Source organism: Thamnophis elegans, chromosome 9 (assembly GCF_009769535.1).
Source record: "Thamnophis elegans isolate rThaEle1 chromosome 9, rThaEle1.pri, whole genome shotgun sequence".
NCBI lineage: Eukaryota > Metazoa > Chordata > Lepidosauria > Squamata > Colubridae > Thamnophis > Thamnophis elegans.
This window is the reverse complement of record NC_045549.1, coordinates 32,602,712-32,628,244: the sequence shown is the minus strand read 5'-3', so window position 1 is coordinate 32,628,244 and position 25,533 is coordinate 32,602,712. Positions and strand designations below refer to the sequence as shown.

General features: G+C 39.8%; 1 protein-coding gene across 1 annotated transcript in view; it reads right to left on the bottom strand.

The window, feature by feature from the left end:
- Window positions 1-25,533, bottom strand: part of MAML3 (mastermind like transcriptional coactivator 3) — a 353,622-nt gene that overhangs the window by 172,915 nt on the left and 155,174 nt on the right. The gene's annotated exons all lie outside the window — the stretch shown is intronic.

Below are 25,533 nucleotides of genomic sequence, written 5' to 3'. Positions count from 1 at the left end.
TCCCCCCCGAATGCCCTGTAGTATTGATCTGAGTGAGGTTATTTTGAAACCCCTGTATAACAGGTACCGGTTCAGGCGTTTGAGATCCAGAATCACCCTCCAGCCCCCACAACCACAAACAGGTTGGAGTAGTGGCCCTGACCTCATTCCATAGAAGGGACCGCTTCCACCACCTGGATGTCGAGAAGGTGCTTTACGGCCAAATCCACCAGGCAGCGGCGATCTGAGCACATCTGCGGCATCCCCAGAGACCACCGGAGATGAGGAGACTAAAGCTGCAATGGGTGTATCAATAGACTGGAGGGCCTGGGCAAAGGCCTGCTCTACATTGTAGAAGCCATGGTCATTGCTTCCCGGGTTAGAAAAGTTGGAAGGGTGAGCCCACTGGTTTTTAACCACTTCCATAAACAGAGGAGGAGCAGGGATTTCCTCCTTGTTCGTAGCAGTGTTAGAAAACATGGCCATATCTGGGTCTCTGGGTGGGGGAACCATAGATCCCCAGTTCCAATCTTGGTGGTCTTCCTGGCCTTGTGCAAAAGGGTTTTGAACATGGCCGGGAGAAAAAGACCTGTGGAAGAGGGGGGGGGTCTGGAGGAACGGTGTCCTCATCCTCCGAGAACCCCATGTCGTAAAGGTGTTCCTCCCCCAGGATGGATCCCTCACTGATCATGGAGGGGAAGGGAGCCCTGTGATGCTGCAGGTTGTGGCTGACCTGAGTTCTAGCAGAGTGGGAGGTCCTGTCTCTCTGGGTGATGCCCCAAGAAATGGCCGCTGAAATGAGCCTCTTAATGCTCTCAGGGAGGTGTTCCAGGTCCTCTAGGTCCTCATGAGAGGAGCCTGGATCCTGTGGAGCCAATCTATGCACAGGATAGTGTGCTCTGGAGGTGCCCTCCATGGGTCCCCAGCCACCCTCCTTGCTAGTTCCAGGGAAGCAGAAGAAGAGGACACTCCCTGCCTGGAATAAGCGTGAGATCTAGATGGGGAGACCGAAGGTGAGGACGGTCTGAAGCCCCTAGGAGAGCCTGATTGGTTAGATGAAGGCCTGACTGGGGATTTAGACCTGCTGGTCGATCTGGGCCTAGTTGATTGGGCTTGCTCCTCGGCCCTGGCAAAGGTTTTCTCCAGGGTCTTCTGTCTCTTTGCCTCCTCTTTCGTTATGGTCCTGGATTGGCGCTGAGCTGCCATGGTTTTGGCTGCAGGGGCCCTGGTTTTGGAACCCTGGCCTTGGTCCTCCACAACTGCCATGGAGGCCTCTACTGGGCCTTGAGTAACCTCTGGTCTCGCCTCCATCGCCCCACTCACGTGATTGGATAAGTCCTCTGTAGGCCCCTCCGGAGCCTGGACCTTCGGGAGCTTTGCAGGCTGTTTTAAAATTGTCTCTCCAGTCTGAGGCCTTTTTGATCGGCCACATGGCCATTAGAAGCCTTCCGCACGTGGCGTCCCAAAATGGCAGACGGAACTCCGGGCGCTTGGCTTGATTTAATGGCAGCTGCGACTGGCTCTCAAACGTTGCGGCCGTTTGCCCCCCATGGGATAGAACTGCTCCTGCACTGAAAGGCCCACGACGAAGCTTGCCTGTCCTAGAAAACGGCTTCACGGTGTCTCTGAAGCCTGGGACAGCGCGGATGCCGGCAGCCATCCTATTTGAAGGCGATGACTGTGCGGAGCTTTTTCGCGCGCTCTCTCTGAGCGCCGGCAATCCGAAGCCTCTAGTTTCGCTGCTCGCTGTTTGGAAGGCTCCTAAAGCTGCGCTTCAAAGCTCGTCACCCCCACTGGCCCGGGAATATAATTAAGAGCTCGAGGCCCGCGGAGACGGAGGGCAATGCCCCACGGGGCTCTCCCTGACCACGTGAGGCAGAAACGACTGTCCCTTGGGCCGCAACAGAATTTGAAGAAATTTAGAAATTTAGAGTTGTCAATTAATCGAATTACAGATCTGTATTAATAAATTATTCCTACCTAGTAATAACTCAACAGTGCTTGGACCAAAAGACTGAGAGGAAACTGGGAGATAAGGAGAAAGAAGGAGTATTTAAGAAGTTTTCTCTCAGTCTTTGGACCAATCAGGCTTTGAGAATACCCACACGTAACCCCTCCCTCCCTTCCACTGGAAAACAGGAGGTATAAATTTTTCTGTATCAAATTTGAGGAAATTGAAGCCTGGGCTTCAAAGTAGACTGCAGTCTACTTTGTCTTCTTCTTCCATATATATTTGCTACAGAGCTATTAGATGCTTTCCATTAAAACAGTGAAACACAGGCTCTTTGGATTTTCAGAAACTAAAATTTGGCAGAGAAGCCTGCTACTCAGGGAAGATATATATACTTTTGTAAGAAAGGGAACAAAAACCTTATTTACCTCATATTAATGATGACCACCAGGGAAGTGGGAGAGGCTCAAAGCAAAGAAACTGAAAGTGAGAGAAAAGATATACTGTTTGCTTCAGAAATCCAAATCTGTTTTAAAAATAGTCCTCAGAACAGAAGCTTGGTAAGATTTTATTGTCTTTAATAGCAAAGGAGATTAGTGAGATCATAGCATGCTGAAGGAAATTACAGATCTAGAAAGGAAAAGAAAGAGTCCTCAGGGCAAAAAGACTTACAAAATGGCTTCCATACCATTCAGAAAAAGGTATATCTGAAGTAAGATGCCATCTTCTCTGGTTGATAGATTGTTTTCTGTTGTGACTCAGCAGAAGTTTGCTGTGAGTTGAGTCGGGATGCAGGAATAACAATGCAGCTGGGGCTCGTTAGTGTGGGTTCTGGAGATAAAAGGACTGATGGTGCCATGCCCTGGTTGCAGAAGTCAATGTTCGTCGTTCGTTCATGGTTCATTGTTCATCGGTCGTGGTTTGTTTGTGAGAGACACTTGGATAAGTGATTTGCTTTCTGTAAGCCTGATTCAAAGAGACACTTGGAGAAGTGATTTGCTTTGTAAGAGATCTTTGTTTTTGCATTCTGTTATCTTCTTGCCAGAGACTTTATTTATGTTTATTTTGGGCTCGCAGCCAGCGGAAGCCAGAACTGATAAAGTTATTTCCTTTTAAGTCTGTCTGCCTGTCGTCTTTGAACGAGCGAAGGAGGGGGGGGACAGAACAGTTTCCTATCCCATCCCCTTATCATTGGAAGGTCCAGGTTTTGGCCTTCAAAGCCTGAAACCGTGTTGAACCAGAAACTAACCTGCATACGAGCAGAAGTCAAAATCAGGACTACTCCACCAGTAATGGCAGTGTCGCAGATGGGTACCATAGGAAGGATTTTTCTTATATGACACCATATTGCTCTGCTCACCTACAGTACAGCCAATGGTAAAATCCTATTAATTCTGACAAGTCTTTGGGACTCCCATTGATTGGTTATTCATTTGTTTTGTCTCCATGGTGTGTTCTGGAGTTTCTACCTAAATCATTTTGTATTGTCAAAGTGTGACCAGATTGCTTTAAATTATTGCATTTAATTTATGTCAGGGTATCTGTGTTACACAATATGCTTCACAACAACATACTTCAGATTAATTTGTCCACTAAAATCCTAATGTTTATATACTAGAGATATCTTTAGCAAGGAAAATATTCGTGGTTGACATGAGGGATCTTCCCTAACTGGCTTGTTTTCTTGCACTGATGATGTTACCTAGTTTGGGTAATGAAATGTCTGCAAGAAAACAAGCAACCTGAGAGAGCACCAAGCATCCTTCACATCTTTAGCGCATAGGGAGATTGAAGGACAGATTAAGATACAGGCACTGATGGCTTAATTGAAGATGAAATTAGAACTTCAATGCTATTTTACAATATTCTTCATCCCCACCACTTAAACGTCTTTCTCCAACCTATCTAAATCTGTTGGTGAGGGCAGAGAACACCATTTAAATGTTGTAAGTGAATGGATACTAAGGTAGGCAATGTAGCTACAGGAAATTAATGCAATATGAATGTTGTTTTATAGGTCTATTAAGTGGAATGCGATTATTAGTTGTGTATTGTTAGTAACTACCTATCTTACCTTCTTGTTTATAGCACATTTTGCAACACGGTTCTCCAAGTATTACATGTCATCTATATCTATTGCTGCAATCCACACAAACGGCTCAAACTCCTGAAATATGAATTGCTCTATTGTTCTCTTACTTTCTTATATTTCAGTTTGTTCTTCTAGTAAGGAGAATCAACTAAAAACGTCTACACTATACAGCCCCAAATTTGAACTTGAAATATTTTTCAGCAGTCTTTATAAAAAAAGAAAAGAAAATCAAGATAGCATGTATATGAACAAATCTACTATTTTCCCCAAGGCTATATTCTTTGTGGTTTCTTCAGTATTGTGCATATATACCTCTGGTGTTTACCATCAGCAATTTTCAACATGCTGACAAGGCTAAAAGTGACCACAGAGCCGACGCAAGCAAAGTAGGAGAAACATAAGTGGAAGCACTATGATTTTTCAGTTTTAAACTTTTTACTTTTCCGACAAAAATTAACAAGTTGGCCTGGTTATCCTGGAAGAGGATTTAATCAGTGAATCTTGGAGTAGACTCTCTCACCCTCTTCTTTTCACCTTCTGTTTCATTAACCAATAGAGCTTTGTTCCTGAGGTTGCTATTTTAATGGCTGACATAAGGAAAGCTGTGGGAGAAGGAGTCCTTCCCACTATAAAGGTTATCTTTCTCCCTGTGCAGACGATTTTGTTCTGTTTCCCTATTATCTGTCTTGCCATATTTTGTATATTTTATAGTTGTCACCCAACATTATTTTGTTCTTTGATTAACTCAATTAGTGAAATGCCCTATCTTAAAACAACATGAAATACAGCTGCAATCCAGAATATTCAGGATTTCTTATTAGTTAAATTAAATTTAGTTATTTTGTTTAGTTAACTGAAATACTAAATTCAATCATCATTTTTTAAAAATTATATTGAATGCCAGATGTCTTTTGATCTCTCTCCTCCAGCCTTTTTAAAAATGTGACTAATAGTAACATCACCCATGAATCCTTCAATGTTGAAATGGTTAGAAATTTCATAAATAAAAGAATACTGACATTTTCTGCAAAGATTCTGAGAAGGAAAACATGAACTAAATACTCTGCTGTTGGTATAACATGATGCTCAATAGTCTAACCAGAGAAACGGAACCAAGGATCCCTATTAATTTATTACACCTTACATTACAAAATGGAAGGAAAATGTGTAGCAACTCTTACATAGAAATGTTCTAAATGAACATTATGATACAGGCTTCATAAAGTTTATGAAACTTGGGAATCCCTTTTTAGACTTCCCATAACCTGTTGTGCACACAAATGTTTCTGAGTATTATCGGTCATAATGGAAGTTCTATTCCACAATACCTGAAGGTTATTTAGTTAAGGAAAAAATTCTTCCTCCATATATTAGTGTTTCTCAGTGCAACAAGAAGATAGAAGCTGTAAGAAACATTGGCAATAGCCTGGTTTGAAAACTGAACACACCTAACATTTCTAGTATTCTAATTACTTATATATAGGTAGTCCTTGTTTAGTGACTGCCTTGTATACTGACCATTAGCAGTTCTAAACAAGACCTACCTGTACTAGATACAGTCTATCTCAACTACTTTAGTTAAATACTATATAATCCTTAAAAACAGAAAAAATCATTATGACATTCTAACAGAGGTTGCTACTGCAAATGCAAATCTGAGACTTTTGCTACTTTACAGATTTATTGTAAAATGAACTTTTTCAGGTAAGATCTATTTTCCCATGTGCTTATATCAGACAGTAAAGCGCTTATTACAGCAAAGATTCTTTTGTATTACTAATGTATCTTATGTGGCATAATCCTATCTACTTTTAAGAAAAATTCACACTGATTTCAATTAGATTTATTTCCAAGTGCACACAAGGCTGCAACCATAATGTTGGTATATTTATTGGGGCACAAAATGGGTTGTCAGATAGGTTATCCACTATTCTCTCTTTATGGCAGTACAAGCTGTAGATTAGATGTTTGCATCTCTCTTACACATTGAAATCAAAAATCTGGTAGCACCTTTTCTAACTAACATATTTTATGAAATAGGAAATTGTCAGCCACAGCTCACTTTTAGCAATGCATAGAGTAGCTAGGCTGTTTACAGGAGATCAGGTAAGGGAGAACGATAGCAGGACTTGGCGGGGCAGAGGGATTTGTTATGCAGATGCAGGTTAACTGTGTGACAGCTTACAAATACCTTATCAAATCATCACAGATAGTCCTCAACGTACAACTGCGGGGAGCCTGAAATTTCTATTGTATGTGATAACAGTCATAAGTCATGGGACCAGACCCAAACGTTTTTTTTTAAATATTTTTTTATTTTCCAACATACAAATACAAAACACTTAGACATAGACTACATTTACACAAACACATTGGAACACTCCATGTTCCTTCTTATAGCAGTTTCAAATCAGTACAATTCTCTTTATGCTGTTTCCCCTCCTAATGTGTTTTTACTTAAGTTTCAGAATTTTTAACCCTCTTATTTCATTATCTTTTACTTATCTATCAAATATATTGGCTGGTTATCTCTGATAAACTTTATTTCTCTTGGGTATGTGTGTATATGCCAATCCTCCTTAACTTATAGCTTTTAACTTTATTAGATTCTTTCATTAATCTTTGTTTCTTTACCATTTTTCCCATTTCCGATAATATTCTGTCTCTTCTTTTCCCTGAATTTCTTTTGTTAACTTGTCCATTTTGGCACATTCCAGAATCTTTCTTATTATTTCGTCTTCTCCCAACTGTAGTGGAGCCTGAAATTTCTATTGTATGTGATAACGGTCATAAATCAAGGCACTCATGGGACTAGATCCAAACTTTTTTTGCAGTGATTGTTAAGCAAAAGCTGTGGTTAGATGAATATAGCAGTTGTTAAGTAAAAACTGGGGTAGTTAAGTGAATGAATGTATTCCTGTGGATGTGTTTTTCTGGAAACCAGCTGGAAACTAGCAAAAATGTTGTAAATTGAAGAACGCTGCAACTGAATGTAAAAAATGAACTGGTGGTCAAGCACCCAAAATGTGGTCAGAAAGTTGTGCAGCTATGAGAACTCTGGAACTGGGTTGTAAATTAAACTTAAGAAAATCTCTATAATGATATACTGTTATATTTATCAATGGAAAAATGTATAAAATGCACAAGGGTGCTGCTGACATATACTGGAAATGTGAACAAGAGAGGACCTTATATTGTGTTTGCTCAAATGCATACAGAGATGCAGAATATCTTAAAAATATAAAATTAAGACCAAGTGTATACCTTTTGGGACTGGTGGACAAATAGTTGGAAAAAACTCAGAGAACTTTGTCTTTTATATGTACAATGGTGAAAAGATCTGACATTATCTACAATGGAAGTATGGATGGTGAGGTTAATGGAGCTGGCTGAGATGGTGAAACTGGCAACTTTCATTAGAGAAGACATTAGTTTTAACCCTGATTGAAAATCTTTTTTGGACTTTTTGCAGAAAACAGGAAAAAAGTGAGATTATGATATATGGATTTGATTATTAGAAATAACGTTCATTTTCAGTGGTCTACTATTATGTTGTAAACAGTTTTATGTAAATTTATACTTATATATGTTGTAAAAGAAAGACAGAAGTCATTTATTTGAATTTGTATTTCCTTTTCATTTTTTACATCTTCCCCTCATTTGTCTACTATCCTAATTGTATGTATGTATGTATGTATGTATGTATGTATGTATGTATGTATTTATTTATTTAACTTTTGTGTCTTGCTGTGCTCTTGGCGTACCACATTGCTTGCGGAGACTGTCTTCATGACCGTTGTCCTATTCTGGTAAGTTTCATCCATTCAATCCGCCAGAATCTGTATTTACATGCTAGGGATAGACAAGTCTCTATCTCACCAAAGGTCAATGACCCAACGGCTACCCTCAACCTGGTTTTGCCAGCCTGTCGAAGCTGTTGCCCATGACGCCATGACAGCTCATGTTATGGACAACGGAGAAGCTTCAGAGGCCTTTCCCGTTGCAAATGGCATCAAGCAAGGGTGCGCGTTGGCACCAACTCTGTTCAGCATAATGTTTTCACCCATGCTGTCAGACGCCTTCCATAACAGTTCCTTGGGAGTTAGCCTGAGATACAGGACTGATGGGAAACTGTTTAACCTGCGAAGATTCCAGGCTGTCACCAAGATAAAGGAGACTGTGCTATAAGACCTCCTTTTTGCTGACGACTGTGCCCTGAATGATGGATCACAGCAGGAAATACAAGCCAGTGTGGACAAATTCGCAGCAGTATGCAACAACTTCGGCCTCCTCATTAATACAAAGAAGACTGAAGTGATGCACCAGTCAGCTCCAAAAACCCACCATCAAGAGCCCACTATCACAGTAAAGGGACAAAAGCTACAAGCAGTGGACCAATTTACATACATTGGCAGCATGCTCTCCCACGCAGTGACAATTGACATTGAGGTCAACTGCAGAATCGGCAAGGCAAGCTCTGCATATGGCAGACTACTGACCAATGTGTGGGACTGCCATGGAATAAGCCTTGCTACAAAGCTCAAAGTCTACCAAGCAGTAGTGCTAACTACCTTGATGTATGCTAGTGAGATTGTATACAGGAGGCACGCTAGGTAATTGAACCACTTCCACACGACCTGTCTCCGCACACTTCTGAGGATCCAGTGGCAGGACAAGATGCCAGACGCCAGAAGTCCTCTCCAGACCAGGCCTGCCATCAGTTCACACCCTGCTGATGAAACCCCAGACACGCTGGGCAGGCGATGTTGCAAGAATGCCAGAGCATCACATCCCTAAACAGCTCCTTTATGGTGAGCTGTCTCAAGGAAAGCGATCACTGGGGACAAAGGGAGGGATACAAAGACACATTGAAAGCCTCCTTCAAGTCCCTAGATATCAACATCACCTCCTGGAAAACCCTGGTACAAAATCGATTGACATGGCGCACATTGATCCACCTAAGCTACCAGACATTTGAAGACAAAAGAACAACCACAGCACAAGAGAAGCGAGCACTCCACAAGTCCAGAGCTGCAAATGCTGCAACAATGGTGCCTACATGTCTACCCGACATGTGGCAGAACATTCCATGCCTGAATAGGCCTTACCGGCCACTTGCGGACACACCGTGGACAGCTCACAACCTGTTAGATGTCAAGGTCTTCTTTGAACATAATGGACGAACATCATCAGGTATCTTACTGTATATGCTGTCCATCTCACAGTCCGAGGCGGAAGTTGTTAATCTCTTTAATTTAAAACCTAATAAAGTTATTTCAAGGGGGGGGAAACCCTTCCTTCTTCCTCCTTCTATTGAAATTTCAATTTAATTCTGCTCCATGTGGAACACTTGAAGGTGCATTATTTGTGCATTTAGCTTAATATTCTGCCCAGAATGAAAGACTATATTGGAATAAGCTATGCTGATAGGTGTAGAGTAGTCCTTCTGGTTGGGAAATTGAAGTCCACACCCCTTCAATTTGCTGAGGTTGAAAAACATTGGTACAGAAAGTATGGAAGATGTCCTTGATGGGAATATGCAAGAATCATTGGATAGGGGTAAGGAGTTGACATTTTGTTAAGTCCAGAACAATGAGATAACATTTGAAAACATCTGAGGCTGACACCTTCTAATTCTTTAGAGTGTAAGAAGGAAAGCAGGGCAGCACAATCAGATTTGTAAGATTGTGCTATTGTAGTGAAATCTCAATACAACATTTTTAGGTTTGCAACAGCACTTTTCCTTAAGTAGGCAGTTGAGTAATATCTGTTATATACTAGCTTGGATCAGGGGGATTTATGTTTATGTTCCCGCTGCCTTAAATCTTAAGGTGACTACACAGAAATAAGAGTTGTGGCATGTTTTAATGTTGTTAATGTGTAAGGTGACCAGATTTTCAGGTTGGTAAAGAGGGACAACATTGACCGAGGGGGGGGGGGGGGCTTGATTAAAAAATTTATATTTTGTCAAAAGGTCACAAAAGGCGATTACATGATCCCAGGACACTGAAACCATCATAAATACGAATCTGTTGCCAAACATCAAAATTTTGATCACGTAACCATGAGGATGCTGCAATGGTCGCTAAGTGTGAAAATGGTCGCTAAGTGTGAAAAATGGTCATCAGTCACTTTTTTCAATGCCGTTGTAACTTTGGTCACTAAATGAACTGTTTGAAAGCTAAGGCTAGCTTGCATTATAATGCCTTATGCTAGCTTACATTTTCAAGAGAGAGAAGCTAAACTCCTTGTTATAATTGAAATAGAAATGAATAGAGTAGAGTAGAATAGAGTAGAGTAGAATAGAATAGTTTATTAGCCAAATGTGATTGGACACACAAGGAATTTGTCTTTGGTGAATATGCTCTGTGTACATAAATAAAAATAAAATAGAATACATTAATCAAGAATCATAAGCTACAACACTTAGTGATAGTCATAAGTTACTAATAAGCAATCAAATTTTACTAGGAAACAAATTATTGGATTTTTAAATTATTGGATTTTCTTTCAAAGAAACTCAGTATGTGCTTCCTGATTATTAAAAGTGCAAATTCAGTGTCAATGACTCCTGACTATTTAAAAAAAGATTCTATCCAAAATAAATTGAAGTAAAACATTTCAAACTATTCCACACAGAATAAATTGAAGTAAAACTATTTTTAAAAATTCTATGCACAATACATTTCAAAGTATTGTGCATAGAATTTTAAAAAATGTAAGCCACAGTCTTATGTCCACAAGATGCTGCAAATGGCTATAAATGTGGGTCATTTATGGAGTGACTGCAGGGGAGACATGAGGCGTCAGAACTTCGAACCAGGTCGTAAGTACCTTTTGGGAGGGAGGGAGAGGTCTGTCATAACTTTGAACAGTCACTCAGTTACCAGGCATAAGTCGAGGACTACCTGAGCAATCCCGCCTTCCAAATGCCAGGTAGCTCCATCAACAGTCCTTTTCATCTTTTTGTAAGAAAAATATGATGGAAAAAGAAACAATAACTATTGTACATTTATTCCAGGACATAACGAAGTCGTAGGAATGGATCATGAATGAGAGCACATTTCCACCAATTAATCCAGAAAATAAAGCAGCAAGGATCTCACTATCCCCCACATCTCCTCTTTCTGAAAGAGGAGGGGGGGAGTGGGATCCTTGCTGCACCAAGCTCAGAAAGCAGCAAAGATCCCACTATCTATCCCTCACACCTCCTCTTTCTGAAAGAGGAGGTGTGGGGGGATAGTGGGATCCTTGCTGCATCAAGCTCAGAAAGCAGCAAAGATCCCACTATCTATCCCTCACACCTCCTCTTTCTGAAAGAGAAGGTGTGTGTGTGTGTGTGGGGGGAAATAGTGGGATCCTTGCTGTACCAAGCTCAGAAAGCAGCAAAGATCCCACTATCTATCCCTCACACCTCCTCTTTCTGAAAGAGAAGGTGTGTGTGGGGGGGAATAGTGGTATCCTTGCTGCACCAAGCTCAGAAAGCAGCAAAGATCCCACCATCTATCCCCCACACCTCCTCTTTCTCCCTCTCATTCTCTTTTTGGGGGGAAGGAGGAGAAAGGACAAAAAGGAGAAAGAGGGAGAAATGGCTGCAGGGAGAGCGGCGCCCGAGAGAAGCGGGCAAAAATAAAAAACCTTCCGACGGCACGGGACCGAGCCTCCTCCTCACCGTGCTGCCGCCACAGAAACCCAGCACTCTCCCTGCAGAAAAACATCATGTGTCGGCGCGCGCATGTGCAGGAGGGGAGGGTGCCAAGCCCCTCGTCGGGCGCTGCGAGCGAGCCAAGCGGAGAGAGGGAAACCACTGCCCTCTAAAGGCCACATCGGGAATGACACTTCAGAGAAATAAAAACTTTTTTTTTAACGGTGTCCTTTTTAAAATTGATTTTCTTTCTTTTGGAAAATCGGGACTTTTTAAACACGCCGCGGGACACGGGACAAATTATTAAAAATCGTGACTGTCCCACCAAAAGCGGGACATCTGGTCACCTTATTAAATCTGTCACCCAGAGCAGAGTAGTATCTGCCTTTAGGACTGCAAGAAGCAGAAAGCAGATTTTTATATGACTATATTCATAATGAAATTTTACATGTTTATTTATATGCAAATTGTACTATCAACCAGCTATGTACAGAACCGAGCCTTAAACTGCCATTTGAATCCTTTCTGGCATTGCTTCAAACCCTAATATTATTATTTAATGGTATTATGTACAAGGCATAGAGGCCAAGAACCACCTCAGAAATTGTGTCTTCCCTAAACAAGAATTCAATGCAGATCTCAGGCTTTTCTGTGTGACCTCTGTGTGAGTATATCTGATGATATCACAGGTTTCTTCTCTGTGCCAGTGGCTGTATTTTCTCTCCACAAAGAGATTATGCTAGACAGAACAGGAGGAGGCTGTTCCATTGTTTGCTTATATTTCTCATTAACTAGTCTTTCACAGTATGGGAGAAACTTCTGAAGGGTTAATAAATTAATAAAATTAACTTACAGGCTCATAGAATAGTAAACGATGGATGCATGGATAAATTGTGGATGGGAACAGTTAAGTACACAGCTGCCATTTCTTAAAATTTAAAAAAATATGTAGGTAAATTATCAGTTGCCACAAATAGGATCTTCCAGTACAATCATCATATAACAAATCCATGATGTCCTCATCCAAGAAACTCAGCTACCCTGTATTAAGATAAACTCAAATGTTTTTCAGTTCAAGGATGCTGAAGTAGGCTTGGCTGTGAAGTGGCAATCTCCCAGAGATTGAGGGACTCCGTTATAAGTTTCTTTCATTTTATTTTCCATTTCAAGTCATTAAAACCATTTAGAACCCACTCAAATAAAAATATTAATGGGTACACAAAGATATTCTTTCAATGGGAAGACCTCTTTTCTTTGAACCAAAATATTTTCTTGATTTTTCATTGAAAAAGTTAAAGAAAAGTTATCTTCCTTCTTATTGTAAATAGAGTTTTTATTAAGGATTTTGATTACAATAGTTTAAAAAAATTAAGAAATAAAGAAAAAAGAATAAGAAAGAGTGAAAACTTTAAAAATCTCCCAAATGTACCAGTCTGTAAAAGAAATGGTGGAAGATTTGTACAAGATTCTACTAAGGTAGCTTTATAACAAAGTAGAATAAGCTCATCTCACTGAGTTTCCTGTCTGGTCTACCTGAAAAAGCTGACAGGCTGCCAGAACTCTGTAAATAAATGTCTTCTTTTAACCTTGATCAAAAAAACCAATCCTATATTCCTTTCTTTCACTTCTAACAGTTGTTCTGCAGTCTCCAGGAGCGACTATCTGGAGCACAGGTAGGTGATCTCCCATCCTTTCCTTAAAAAGAAAGGTTCCAAAGAACACGTCTCTTCATTAGTTCTTGGACCTTTGCCACAGTAGTTGGCTCCACATTTGTGCAGATGTTTTCAGTTCACCATCCTCCCTTAGAAATCCTAACTATATGTGCTATAAGTTAAGAAGGCAGACAATTCCATGGCGCTCGTTTCCCATTTCATTAGTTAAACAAAATCATTTTTCATACATTTCAGAGTTACACAGTGAATGATGACTTGTCAAAATGGCAAAGTATTTTTTTTTAAAATTAAATCACAGTTTAAATTTTTCTGAAACTTAGGAAAGCCCAATGCAATAACAATAGAATCAAAAAGATTTTTTTGTAAGTTTGTGAGTGGCATAGAAAATCATTAATTAAATATTCAGCTCGTATGTATATATGTATAAATTAGCATCTATTCATTGCTGAAACTGCAATAGTTTTTTCCATAACTGAATATTAACCTTGTGAAGAAAATTTCTGGATAAAAGAATAAAAAGTGCAGCGGAAAAAGTCAGAGGAAAATTTTAAAAATTGAAATACTAACACAGGGGCTGTCACGAGTACCTTTTGTTAAACCTTTGCTTTTCTCTTTCTTATATTTTTTCGAATGGCTACAAATTCATGCACCAATGGCTGGTCAATTAAGAAGCATAATAAGTCATACTTAATATGTAAAAATGAGTTAAAAAGTTAGTGTAACAGGAAGAAGCTAAGATCAATGTAGAGATGTTATTAACCTCTTTTTTATTTCTTTTGTCTCAATATATTTTAGACTGTGTTTGTTAAAAATCTATACCGTGTACGGGCTCTGGGAAGTCGGGGGGGAGCAAGGTGGGGTGTTGGGGGGGAGGGGAGGGGGGGACATATACTATGAGTTAGATTTCAACGTAATGCGATTTCACATGTATACTGTTTCTCTTTAATTTCTCCGTAAAAATAGGACAAGCTGAATACATTGACATATAGTAGAAATACACCAAGGGGAGGAGGAGTGGGATAGAAGGAAGAGGGGTAGAGAGGGCGGGAGAGAGGATGGGAGGGAGGGTGAGAAGGAAGGGAGGGAGTGGACTGGGAGAGAGGAGTGGTAGAGGGGGAGGGGAAGTAGGGTAGAGGGGAATGATGGAGGGAAGATAGTAAGTTGGAGGGGGCGGAAGAAAGAGGTGTATGGAGAGCGGAAGAGGTATATTGGGTTTCTATTTGAGTTTGAGTTTGAGTTTTATTTTATTTATATTTCTGGGGGTATTTCTGACAAGAGGAACTACTGTGATTATTGTTTAATGTTGTATGGCCCCGGTTATGCACAGTATATATGTGACTGTATGAAAATGAAAATGAAAAATGGAAAAAATAAAAACATTTTAACGCAAAAGATTTGTTGTCTCAGCAAGACTCTTCTGAAAACTAGATGCAGAGGGGGGGATTCTTAAAGGCAGCTTGATTGCATGTGGTATCTTTGAATCAAGTTCCATCATTTCTCAGTTACGTGTGTTCGCTTGGAAATAGCCATTCTCTGCATATTTCATAATATTTCCCAGGGAAAACACACTGTTTTCACTTTAATTCACTGCTTAGATTGACTAGTTCGTATTTACTTAATGTTTTAGCATTTTGAAATCATCAACAGACAATTAAAAGAAAAACAGTATTTTTCAACACTGGGTAAAGGCCAGAGAGGTGTCCAATATGAAAGCTGCCCATTTATTCCTTAGTTAAACTTTTATCTGGAAAGGTATAATTTAGACCATTAATGATTTGTTTTTTTAAAAATGCAGCCATGTATCACTAAAAGGTTATACATAAAATAATCCTGCTCATATAATTTCTCATAAATAGAATCACAAAAGTATATGGCATATAGGTAAGCATAATAAACAAAATATAAATAAGTAACAAATAATTTCTAGAAATTAGAATTTCTGCTTTTATTTATTTTTTGATTCTTAGAGTTTATATGTGAATAATATTTAGACTTAATCTTATACCAGATTAATGAACCTGTACAAATTCAATTATGAATGTTAATGTAACACAAGGTAGAGGTATTAAACACACAAGAATATCACGGCACTGCACACTTCAAAAATCATTCAGATGAAAAGCTTTGGAACTTATGCAAGGAAACCACCATCCCATTTTCATTAAAGCAGCCTCTCCTTTTTCAGGCATCTCCATGAGCCTCATAAAAGGTGTGACTGCTTTAAGGGACACATTAACTGGGATGAGTAGCCTGAAAAAGGAGGGGTTGCTTTAATGAATAGCAATGAAGTGCTATGTTCGCAAATGGTCTGAAGCCATTCTTCTGAATCATTTTCGAAGCATGCATAATCCTATTAAATGTAATTACTTAATTAAAGTTTAATCAAAGTTCAATCAAATTAAGTTTTGGTTCAGTCCCCACCTATTTCATGTTCCTTCCCTGCCTACATTTTGGAATGCAGCCTCTAGCATTTTATTCAAAGACAAAACGTAGCCCTCAGCCCTGCCCCCCCCCCTACTCCAAGTTATGCAATTCTATAGTATAGAAAAAGCTTCCTGAAGAAGTTGTGGGTATTAATAGGCATTTCTTATGAATACTTTTAGACAAATGTTTATGCCCTAGGACAAATATAATAGGAACTATATCTCAGTGAATTCTGAAATGCATCCCTTCCAAACTCATGTTTTCGACATTTACTGTTTTCTTGTTCTCCAGTGTCTACTTTACACTGTTATTGCAACATCATTAGGACTTGCCAAGAGATCTGAAAGAAGGCATATTTGGTTAATATGAATAGACTCTTCACTCATTTCGTATAGCTTAACAAAGCAATGTAACAAGGCTCTGCCTGGTTCATGGGCTTTCTTTTATGAGCTTCAAAATTACTCCTCAGTTATTCCTACCACACACAAAAAGGAGTTACACAGCCTGTTCTTAATTGAAATATTTGGTGCCTGCTGATATGTTCAAACACATCCACCAAATCTAGATTATTCACTGGCAATTAAAGCTATTAAGTCAGCAGACAGACAGTAGGCTATTTCATTGTGATTTGACAAAGCCAGCTGTCTTGCTCTCTCCTTCTATATGACAGCACTGTAATTAACGGTAATCAAATATGATTTGGACTAGGTGTTGCCTGCCTGCATTCATAGCCAGAAAGGTATCCTGTCACTTGCGTAACAGGGACAAAGGAGATTGTGGAAAAGTTACACAAGGAAAACACCAAGAAATGGGTAGTGGGGAAGATATTATTTCTTCACGGTGTTTATCAGACAGGTTGTATCTTGTACATTAGAGGATTCAGAATAAACCAGAAGTTTAATATGGTAAGTTAGAGTTAAATGAAAACAATTAAGTTAAATTACAAAAGGCCGATCAGGTAACATTATGAAATGTACTAATAAGCATAATTATTCTTAGCACACATATTCACTGCTTCAGAGGCATCTATAACCTCCATTAACATTAATGGGAGCTCTCCTCATGCATCAGGCACAGACTGGAACCTAATAGGGCATTACAGCTTCCAAGTGCTGTATAAACATGAACTAATTAGTTCTCATAACCATGCTGCATGGTGGGTGAATAGGGATGTATTAAAATATGCATCTAAAAAGTCTCACTATCAGGGAGCACTGGAAATCTGCTCTGTGACAAGAACCAGTTAAAGAATTGCTCTAGCATCTAGAGTGAGCTGTATTTTAGAGGTTAAATTGGAAGGCCAACTGAAGGAAAATAATATTAATGTTGCTACTGAGATGCTTTGTGACCATAAGGGTATTTTTTGTTGTTGTTGTTGTTGTTCATTTGTTTTCATCAGCTTGAATGTGAGGACCAATTCTTAAAAGATTAGGTTGGGCTTTATGGTTTGTGAACCTCACTGCATGGAAGAAGCTGAAATTCTTTTCTTTTTTACCCCTGAATAAAATCCACTCATTCCCAAGGTACCGTGTTGTTTAAATGATTTCAGGATTTAGTATTTGAAAGAGAAATCAAATAACTTAAATGAAAAATGATATGTCAGCAGAATAAACTTATTTCAGAAATTTTAGTTCATCTTTTGCAATCAAAGAGAAAAGAAATAAGATGCCTGTTTTTGCAGAACATCTTCTTTAAAATGCTGAATAATTTTGAGCAAGATTATATGATAGATTACATCAGATGTGGGTTCCTACTGGTTTGGTCTGGTTCTCCTGAACAGGTAGTACTGCCTTCAAACAGAGTGTGAACCGGTTCTCTGTTTTTGTTAAAAGAGGGCCCGCCCGCGGGTTATACTTACCTTTATTCCAGCTTCCGAAGCCCAACTGATCCCAGGAGGCAGTTTGAATTGCCGCTCCTCAGCTGTTTTCCCTTTTTCTGGCTAATTTTTGTTCAATTGTGCACATGCACGCAATGTGCGTCTGGCACGCACAGTCAGTGAACCAGTAGTAAACAGGTTAGGAACCCACCACTGGATTACATGTCTTATTATGACTTGTAGGTGAAGCTTTTCTTGGGCTTCTTAAACACTGTAGTCTACAATGTCAAAAAATAAGGTGCTTGATAGCACCTTTTCTAACTAACAAAAATATCAGCTATATCAGTCTCTATGAAATGACTGCAGCTTGCAAATGCTTATGCCTTTTAATAAATTTTAACTTTTATTCAGAAAAAGTGCTACCAGACTCCTCCTGAATTTCGGCATCTTAGGAGTGTCAGAAGAGCTGCCATAGAATTTTCTTCCTAACAAGGCCTGTCTTTCCCCATTCTGTTTTTGCACATATAACTTTTGTGGTAGTGAAGACAATGAAATGCTATTCAATCTGCTCAGAGTCCCTCTGAGGGAAATGGATGGTTCAAAAATGTGAAAAAATAAGTAAATAATCTGTGATAATGAGGTGTCTCTGACAGCTATTGACTGGCAAAAAAAGGTAAAGTAATCAAGTTTGATAAAGAATTTAGAACTTTGTTAAGTTCTCCACATTTTTCTTTCAGTGCACATGGATACACAAATGGTCTTATTTGGGCGAAGAAAGGACGATGTATGGCAGCACTTATGGATTCAGTCCAGAGGTGGGTTCCTACCAGTTTGGCCCGATTTGGCCTAGTAGGTAGTAACTCAGCTGGTCATGCCCCCGAACCGGCGGCACCATAGGTGCCACCATTTTGTTTTTTTGCTTCTGCACATGCGCAGAGCAATTGTTTATATTGTGTACATGCACAAAGCGCGTCCCTGAACAAACCGGCAGTAACAGAAGTCGGAACCCATCCCTGATTCAGTCAGCCAGGTACCACAAGAACATACATATTTTCCACTCCTGCTATATCAAGCATTACTTCTTCTGCACAATTTAAATAGTTATCAGAGTATGGAAAGCTAAGTAAATATTGAATGCTACAATACGAAGAACATACTTATCTTTTTTAAAAAAAAAAAATGAAATAAACACAGAATGAAAGAAAGCTATGTTACTTTCACTTGGCACTTGCCCAATATACTTTTTATAAATGTTCCATCACAACAAAACAATCTTAGATACCAAAACTGCAGGCCAAAAACCTCTAGACTTTAATAGCAATTTAATTGATCTAATACTATATTAAATGGGAGAGGAGTACTGCTAGTTAGAGAAAAAAGTCTATAAACAAAAATGCAAAGAAGTAGTAGTTTTAGCAATATTCTGTTTTCTATTAGGGATTCCGATTTATCCTTAAACACAATTCAATTTTGGCAGAAGGATAGTTTAGATTAGAACAGCTATTTCTTTGCTGTTTCTTTGAAGGTTTAACATTCAAATCTATTACTTCTTCAGTTCTACAAAAGGATGTTTAAAGGGTATCATAAAGATTGAGAGGAGAATATTGTGTATTTTGTCATACTGCATGTTTTGTCCTGTAAAAACTAAGAATGATTTATCCCATCAGTACATCCCATCTAAATTCCACATAAATTTGTTTAGATCTAGTCTAAATAAATGGAAGTTTTGCCATGGTCAGAATTTCCCATGTTATTAGGACTTTCTTGAACAAAAAAAACCCATGTTTGATATTTTACTCTTGTCCCTTTCATATTATTATTTTATTTAAAAGTTAATCTTAGCACTTCAATTTTTTTTCTTAAGAATAGGGTTTTCTAAAGTTAGATCACTATTATACTTTATAGTATAACAATATAAGAACTTTATCAGAATGGTGTGTTTCAGAACATTGAAAGCATCTTATCCATCTGGAGGAAATAAGGGAAAAATTAGACACCAATCTCAATAAAGAGAACAGAAGAGTCATAATATGCTAATAATCTGCAATATTTTCAATAAGTGATTTACTGATAATTCTTTAACTCATCCTCTTAATTCTAAGGATACACATTAATATAAATTAATAAATATTCATATTAATTTAAAAATTAAAATGCCTAGATTATATAAAAAATATATCCAAATGAAGATTGCTTCTAAAATATAGTCTTTTCACACTAACCTGGAGACCAATTTGGAATATCTATAGTGTCAAAATGGAATTAGTAGGAAAGGACTGCCACAGTTTAAACTTTATTTCCTGAAAAAGCACTATGCACTAATGATTTCATATAAGGCTCATGTTTCCACACATTCCCTTTGTGTTGAAACACAATGTTCCATAAATGTTTCCCAGGATCATTCCAAGACTTGGTTCTGTGTCTGGCATTGATCAGTATTATGCATTCACATTAGAAGAGCCCACCTGAACCAGTACTCTGTCATACAGAATTAGATATACATAGGTAATTTACAATCAGGATACAACGGTGGTGAGAGCAAGTTTGGTGCCATGGTTAAGGCATCATGCTAGAAACCAGGAGATTGTGAGTTCTAGTTCCACTTTAGACACAAGTCCTGCTGGGCCAGTTAATATTTTCTCAACCCTTGAAAGGAAGTAATGGCAAACCTGATTATTCTGGCTGGCGGGGTCCTGGAGGAGGGTGTTTTATGCTGTTGCTCTCACCTTCTGGAACATCTTGCCTAACCCTTCTATCATGGCTTTGCCAGTTAGCATGAGCCCCAATGGGGGAACAGCACAATGGAGATGGTTGATCGAGTAAAAACAGATCCCGCCTCCCCCCCAATCTGCCTCCATCCTTCCAATGTATCTTTAGTTTTAATGTTTGTTTTTAACTTTTTATGTTTTAGCTTTTATGTAACTGTAAGCCACCCAGACTTATCCTATGGTAAGATGGGCAGTCAAAACATTTTATAAATAAACAAACAAACAACCTCTCAAAAATCTTGCCAAGAAAACCAAAGAGGCTTTTCCAGGCAGTCCCTGAGAATCAGCCTTTCCTTTCCTAAAAGGAAAAAAAGGATAATAGCCTCTTTTACTACTGCTCTCCAGCCACTAGTATTTAAGGTATATGCCATCCTTGATCCAGTAAGTAATAAAGAACTATCAAAACTAGAAACCATAGATAGCTTTATCGTCCATGAATTCATTTTAAAACCAACTATATTTCCACATCTGATAATAATTAATTCCACACAATGTTTTACATAAACCTCTGTATTACTGAAAACAAGACAGAAGGGTGCAGCAACTCAAACATTGTATTAAAGATAATTGAGATAGATTCTACTAGAAAAGCACAATGCAATATATAAGACCTCCTTTGAATTGTAGAGCAGGATTTCCATTAACTAAATAACATGACGATTGATTCCAATTTGTGACAGCTATTTTATTATTATTTACTCAAAACTACTATAATTTTCAGGGTTGGAAAATACTGCAGATGAAGACACACACACACACACACACATATATATTCTGGAAAATTGTGTTCCTAGAACCTTTTTAAAAAAAACTAAATTTAGGTTAGACATTGCCATGAAAGTAATGTTAGCAACTGCCAAACCTATTTATTATAGTGTAGTGCAAGTTATTCATTATTAGAAAAGTTATAGCTAAAAGGTAAGAAGTAGACTTATGTGTAAAATATGTCTAGCAAACTAATCTGATGATCAGCTCAATCAAAGCCAGTCTGCTTCATGATACAGTTAGTAGATTTTTGCCATTAACATCAGCTAAAATAATAAAGCCAAAAAGAAACAAAATGTCTCCTCCATGCCCTTTCCACAAATTAGAGTAATTGCCAAAGTCAACAGAGGTGTAGGGTAGAAATACATTATTTTTCATATAGTTTGACACTATCATATGCATCCACTTAACTAGTATTTTCAACTACTAGCTATTCAACATCCAACTATAAGCAAAACTACAATATTCTACCACCTCTGTGCCACTGGTGGGTTTCAAAATGTTTTAGAACCTATTCTGTAGGTGTGACCTGTTTTGTGGGAGTGGCTTGGTGGTCATGTGACTGGGTGGGAGTGGCTTGGCAGTCATGTGACCGGCTGGGCATGGCCAACTTGGAAAATGTGGTGAAACTCACTTAACAACGCTCTTGCTTAGCAACCAAACTTTTGGGCTCAATTGTGGTCATAAGTCCTTCCTTCCTTCCTTCCTCTTTCCTTCTTTCTCTCTCTTTCTATCTATCTTTGTCTCTCTTTTTTTCTCTCACTCTCTCTCCATTCCTTCCTTCCTTTCTTGTGTATATCTCTCCCACTTTCTTTCTCACTTCCCTTTCTCTCTCTCTCTCTCTCTCTCTCTCTCTCTCTCTCTCTCTCTCTTTCTAAATCACTCTAAGGTTTGATGAAAGCAGTCACAAATTTAGGGTGAATTAAGTCTTTCTCCAAAACTTAAACCAGGATTTCAACAAAAACCTCTAGGTCAGCATCAAACTCATGTTTTGATTTTCATCCAGAGCCCGCCCCACCAGCTTCAAAAGTTTGGGACAGACCAGGTCTCTCCAGCCCTCTCTCAACAGCGGGGGAGGAATAAGACACCACAATGCACAGATCAACTCTCAAGTGGCTTCAACAGCTCTCAGAGAGAGATAGTGAACAACCAGATAACTGCAAAAAAATACAATCCTTTCATTCTCCGTCCCCCAAAAAATCTTTCCCCTACCATTCAGCCTCAAACAGTACCTATCCTTCCTCCCCAATACACACACACACACACACACACACACACACACACACCGCCATCACAACTGATGAAGCTTCTTGGATGAGAAGTGAAACATTTTGTTGTCTTCTTCTTCAAAGAAAAAACAATCCAGTTGCCTTTTGGAAAAAGCATCTTTGAGACATAAAAGGGCTGTCATGGGGTGAAGAGTTTCCCGCTACAGGCGCAGTCTACCTGCAGCCGTGAATGCCCGAAAGCAGCAGCTTCAGGCACCTGCTTGCGGCTGACAGTTCTGTTCAGGAGTGGAGGCGGCAGCAGTGGAGGTGGGTGCAGTGCAGGATGCCCCAGAGCCCAGGCACTTTTAGGAGCTTCACAGGGCCGGGAACCAGGTGGAAAAAAGCCTGCCGCCGCTTCCGAGCACCGCATCTTCGCTCTGCGAGTGGCAGATGCACCTGTTGCGAGGCCGTCCCGTGATCCAGTCCAGCCCGGGAAGAGAGGCGCCCTTCGCGGCCGCCAATTCTCCCCAAGATGTGCCGCCTCACTCATGCCAGCCACCAGTCGAGCCAGGGCAACAAGGGAGTGTGCCCTGCGTGGCTTGTTCAAACAGCAGGAGGAGGAACAGGAGGGGAGTTCAGCTGTTTGTGGAACTCCCCTCCTGTTGTCCTGTTGAACTCACCTTCTGCTGTTTGAACAAGCCACGGAGGGCGCGCTCCCTTGTCTTTCACAGCTGCCTCGTTTCCAATTGGGGGAGGGGAAAAGAAATCCATATTTTTCCTCTCTCTCCATGGATTCCCTCCCCAATTGGAAATGAGGTGGCTGTGAAAGACAAGGGAGCGCACCCCATGTGGCTTGTTCAAACAGCAGAAGAAGGAACAGGAGGGGAGTTTGGCTGTTTGAAAAGCCCAACGTGGAACTCCCCTCCTGTTCCTTCTGCTGTTTGAACAAGCCACATGGGGCGCGCTCCCTTGTCTTTCACAGCCACCTTGTTTCCAATTGGGGGAGGGGAAAATCCATCTTCCTTCTCCATGGATCCCTGCCAATTGGGAATGAGGTGGCTGTGAAAGACAGGGGAATGGGCCTGCATGGCTTGTTCAAACAGGCAAAGAAGGAACAGGAGGGGAGGATTTGTTGAACAAGTCCAAGGGCACACGCTGCTCTCTCTCCTCTGACAGCTGCTTCGTTTCCAATGAAGGGGGTGGGGAATCCATGCGATTTCCTCCCTCTGCATGGATTCCCCACCACCTTCATTGGAAATGAGGTGGCTATCAGAGAGAAGAGGGCAGTACATGCCACGTGGGCTTGTCGGGGGCCTCTGGAAGAACCGGTATGCTAAGGCATGCTAAATTTAACCAACCGGTGCACCCATACCGGTCCGTACCTGCTGAAACCCATCCCTGCTCTATGCCCTTTAAACAGTTACCACATTTTTTGCACTATCAAATGCTCCAAAATATAAGACACACATTAGCTTTAGAGGAGGAAAACAAGGGAAAAAATCTGCCTCTGCCTCCCAGCATCCATCTGGTATTTATCTGGCTAGCATCCTTGCAGCAAACAGCAAACACCTGGTAAGTTTCAGCATGTTATCACAGTCTCAGTACGTGGCTTACCCGCTTTGTTGCGCCCACCACAGGTCAACTGAGCTGAGCTGTTGCTGCTGCTGCCAGCGGGGAACACTGGAGCCTTTGCTGCCAAACAGCTGATTGGCAGTTGGAAAGGCCTCCCAGAATACCGCCAATCAGCTGTTCTAAGTTGCTAGGATTGCCACCGCTGATTGCCATTCACTGCTGCCGCCTATTGCCGCCGCCCATTCATTGGCGAATGGGTGGTGGCAAACAAGCAGCAGCAAATGGTGGTGGCAAACAGGCAGCAGCAGCACCAACCCCCATTCCCCAGCTGCAATATTTGCTCTATAAGACACACAGATATTTCCACCCAATTTTTTTGGGGGGGGGAGGGGTGCATCTTATAGTGTGAAAAATACAGTATATTCCTGTTCTTGTTAGTGGGTAAAGGAATTAGATCTTTAGTCAGTTGTCTTATATCAAGTCTGAACATCAGAATAATGTTCCCTAACCAACCATTCTGTACATATGTTGCAGTTAAATGGTGATGGTTGTGTTACTCTGGGAAATGAACTTTAAACTTCTCTGGAAGTTGTTTTAAGCAGTTGTACTTTCTTGCATTTGTTAAATATTGAACCTGGGAGCCTGAAATTACCTAGTATAACCAGTGCATTCTACTTTAATATGAAATTCCTATTTATATATTGAACCTGAAATGAAATTTTAAAGTAACCCACAAATGAGAATTGAATAATTATTAAAGCATATTAATATTAACCACTTACTCACTGATTTTCATTACTGTCTTATAACAATCTTTTAGAGTGTTTCAGAACACTAGAGAACTGCACACAGTAACAAAGGAAGGGCAACTATGGGAAAGAAAGACTAGGAAGACTAAATATGAAGATACCTTGGCTTTTCAATATCTACGCTGGAGGACAACAGTGCCTAGGAATGGGCTTTTCATTTGGAGCAAGTTAGGGTTTTTAAGTCAGACCTGCTTCACTCATATAATAATCTTGGCTCCTGGCATTCTCCAGTAGCAGTTATCTGTGCATCAACAGGAGAGCTTCATCTACGCTTTAAATTTTAAATAACTCTTAAATGTATTGCTGTTTCCACTTAATTGTATAAGTTCTATTCCTTTACAGCAAAGATAGGTAGTTTGGATTGTAGGTGTCACGAATATGTGTTGGATGCCATGATTGTTGCAACAAAACAACCATTTATCAAAAGGCAAACTTTGGGGTGGCTCTCCCTCTCTAGCTGCTCTGCTTCCCTTTGTCCTTTTCTAGGCGGGGACTGCGTTTCCCAACAATGCATCGCACTGTAGTGACTCCCTATTTTAATTTTCCTACAGGGTCTTTAGAAAAATGACAGTTTTTAGCAGTAAAAATGAAACTAGAAGTTAGTATGCTTAAGAAAAAATATTTTTTTAGTCAGATGGAGCAGGAACCTGGGGTTTTGCATGGAAGAATCTGCAGGAACAGGAAAACCACAGCACTTTTGCTTTGCAGCAAGATTTCTCTGGCCACAGTAATGGACGGTGGCTGTTCTTACTATTTACTTGTATTAAAATTGTATGGTTTCCAAAACTAAGTACTGTAGTTCACAAAACTAAGAATTCTTGAATAGGAAAT